The sequence below is a fragment of the Callorhinus ursinus genome, unplaced genomic scaffold (assembly GCF_003265705.2).
Source record: "Callorhinus ursinus isolate GAN/ISIS: 27379988/994484 unplaced genomic scaffold, GSC_fseal_2.0 scaffold7, whole genome shotgun sequence".
Lineage (NCBI taxonomy): Eukaryota > Metazoa > Chordata > Mammalia > Carnivora > Otariidae > Callorhinus > Callorhinus ursinus.
Window position 1 is genome coordinate 68,187,921 of NW_027397069.1, and position 3,387 is coordinate 68,191,307.

At 42.2% G+C, this 3,387-nt stretch overlaps 1 pseudogene; it reads left to right on the forward strand.

The window, feature by feature from the left end:
* The first annotated feature begins 1,733 nt into the window (after positions 1–1,733).
* Positions 1,734–2,580, forward strand: LOC112826571 (deoxyuridine 5'-triphosphate nucleotidohydrolase pseudogene; annotated as a pseudogene).
* Positions 2,581–3,387: the final 807 nt, after the last annotated feature.

Genomic DNA, 3,387 nt, shown 5'->3' on the forward strand with positions numbered 1-3,387 from the left:
TGCTTCCTTCCCATCTCTGTTTTTAATTAATGAAAAATTTGTTTGTTTGTTTGTTTAACTCAGAAAAACTGTAATACTCACAGTTATGGTCTTTACAGAGAAAGGATACAGATTAAAATCAGCAGTGGCAAAAGGCACATGAGTGGAGTCCAGAAGGACCAAGCACAAGCCTCCAGCTGTCTTCTCCCAGAGGATTCATGCTCACAGGATCCTGTTCTCCCAGCAACAAGGTGTGACACACGCAGAGGGGAGTGCTAACTAGGGAAACTCACATGAGTCTTGGTGTCCAGAGTTTTTGTTGGGGGTCAGTCACTTTGACACTTTTGTTACTTGGGCCTTTGGTGTCATGACCAACAAATCACTGCCAAATCCGATATTGTGAAGCTTTTGTCCTATGTTTTCTTCTAAGAGTTTTAGGTCTTACATTTAGGTCCTTGATCCATTGTGAGTGAATTTTTGCCTATGGTGTCAGGTAAGGATCCAGCTTCATTCTTTTCCATGGATGGATGGATATCCAATTTTCCGAGCACCATTTGTTGAAAAGACTATCTTTTCCTCCATTGAACGGTCTTAACACTCTTGTCAACAATTATTTGACCATATACATGAGGGCTTATTTCTGGGCTCTCTCTGCCTTTAATTTTTTATCCCCACTTTTTACCTCTGCAACTTTGGAAACACAACATTCTACTTCTAATTCTTTAGTGGTTCTCAAACTTGAGTGTGCACCAGAATCTCCTGGAAGACTTCCCAACAAAGACAACTGGGCTCCTCATCCCACACTTCTGACTTAGCAGGTCTGAGATGAGGCCTGAGAATTTGCGTTTTCCTTCCTTCCTTCTTTCCTTCCTTCCTTCCCTTTTTTTTTTTCAGAGAGGGAGAGGGAGAAAGAGAATCTCAAGCAGGCTCCACAGCAGGCTCCACACTGGGAGCCCGAAGCAGGGCTCGATCTCACAACCCTGAGATCATGACCTGAGCTGAAATCGAGAGTTGGATGCTTAACCCACTGAGCCACGCAGGCGCCCCACAATCTTTTTTGATAAGGAAATTGAAGCATAGAGAGATAAAATAATTTTCCCCTGGTCATAAAGCTAATGGATGGGATGGCTGACATTTGAACCCAGGCGCTCTCCTTCCATCCCCTTTCCCATGTGATGTCTTCTCGGAAAACAATGGGTATAATGTGGTAATTAGAATTGCAACCAGAAAATATGTTAATACTTGTGTCTCTCCTCTCACTCAAATTTAGATAAGGAGGCCCAAGGCAAATGAAATCATATTCTGACTGTTGTTAGATTTAGTTTACTTTTTCCTACCTTCCTTCCTTTTTTCCCCAATAATAGATTTGGAATAAGATGGCAGCCCCATGAAAGTGGGATCACAGGGATCATGTCACACAGTGAACAGAAGGTCAGCTTTGCCATCAGCTCAATGACAGCTACTCCTGATCAGGGTGTCTTGGCAGTGGCAGACCCTGGAGAACACGTCCTCAGAGGCCACTTGATGTTGGTTGTATGACTTCACTCCCTTGAAATTTCCTAGGAAAATGTGACTGTCCTATTACCATCACAGCTGAAGGGTCTCTTGGCATTTCTCCACTGTGGTTGATTAACCACAGGGCAGGGCTGGTGAGAGGGAGGGGTATGAGGTACATCGGGGTGGATTATGACTCAAGACCAATGTTTTATCCTATTTTAGTTTCTATATATTACCAGTTTATTTAGGAGTCTAAACTCATGTGTTTAAAACAGAAAATGTTTAGGTGTGCGTTTGTTTTCTCTGCTGCTGTCTTTTCTTGCGTTCTGTTCTGCCATGCCCTGCTCTGAAGCGACACCCGCCATCTCCCCCAGCAAGAGGCCCCGGCCTGCGGAGGACAGCATGCGGCTCCACTTTGTCCGGCTCTCAGAGCACACCACCGCCCCGACCAAGGGGTCCGCGAGGGCTGCAGGCTACGACCTGTACAGTGCCTGTGATTATACACTACCACCTATGGAGAAAGCCCTTGTGAAAACGGACATTCAGGTAGCTCTTCCTTCTGGGTGCTATGGAAGAGTAGCTAGCTCCCCGTTCTGGCTTGGCTGGAAAACACTTCATCAATGTAGGAGCTGGCGTCATAGATGAAGATTACAGAGGAAATGTGGGTGTCGTACTATTTAATTTTGGCAAAGAAAAGTTTCAAGTCAAAAAGGGCGATCGGATTGCACAGCTCATTTGTGAACGGATTTTTTATCCAGAAATAGAGGAAGTTCAGGTTTTAGATGACACTGAAAGGGGTTCAGGAGGTTTTGGTTCCACGGGGAAGAATTAACATTTATGCCAAGAATAGAAAATGAGGAAACGTACTTTTTTCTTAAAAATAAAGAGTTTTTGCTTAGTGTTTTGCACATCTGTAAACATAATAGCTTTAGCTTCTAAAACTGTTTGGTTCTCTTAGGATTTAGGAAAAGATACCTGTGTTGGGGTCCCATAAAACCTTACTTACGTTTTTACACATCTGATTGTTGTATAAATCTGTGTGGTGACCTAATACAAGCTGTTTATTTTTTTAATTAAATGTTTATCGATTACAGATCCAAAAAACCCTGTATTATTTAATTCACTGAAAGCTTCCTCTTCAACTTACTTAATTGTTTTGTAAATCGTAAGCAGTGCCTTTCATTCAATAAATTTGAATTCTTTCACAGATTAAAAAAAAAACAGAAAATGTTTAAAATTATTTTCTAATAATTTTGTCCACAGCCTTGTCAAACTTTACCCAGTCGCTCATTCATTATTTATACCTTTGTCAAATTTTATAATTCTTAGGCATTCTTGTCTTAGAACAGTCTCATTTTGAATATTTAAGGCTCATTCACTCCCATTCATTTCCAAACTTCTACCTCAAAAGTCATTCCAAGGTTTTTCCCCTCATCTACCCAGTACCGACTAGACCCTGTCTTGGTTCTTGGGGCTTATGAGGTTAAATGTGTTTTGTACAAGTGTGATTGAGAGCAGATTTGATTCCCCTGAAAAGATCAGATTTGATTTAATAGGCAACATTCCAGACCACATGGCTCTATATAAGTTGTGCTGGCTTCTTTCTCCTCCGCGCCCCTCACCCATCTCACTGCCTCTGTCCATACCAAAGATGTTCCATCTCATAACCTCTTGATCCTGGGATTATTATTCCCTTCAGGTTAATTGTCTTTGATCTGGTATCAGCCATGTGACCCAAGCCTAGTTCTTTTCACTGGAGTCTGTTTGACCTCCTGGAAACGTACACATCTTTGTCTAGTCAGATGGTGGGTGTGGCTGTTCCACTGCGGAGACCTCTCTCCATCTTGCCATCATCTTGAAGTTTCTCTTCCTCTTCCTTAACTAAGAGGGGCAGATTAGAACTCTACTAGA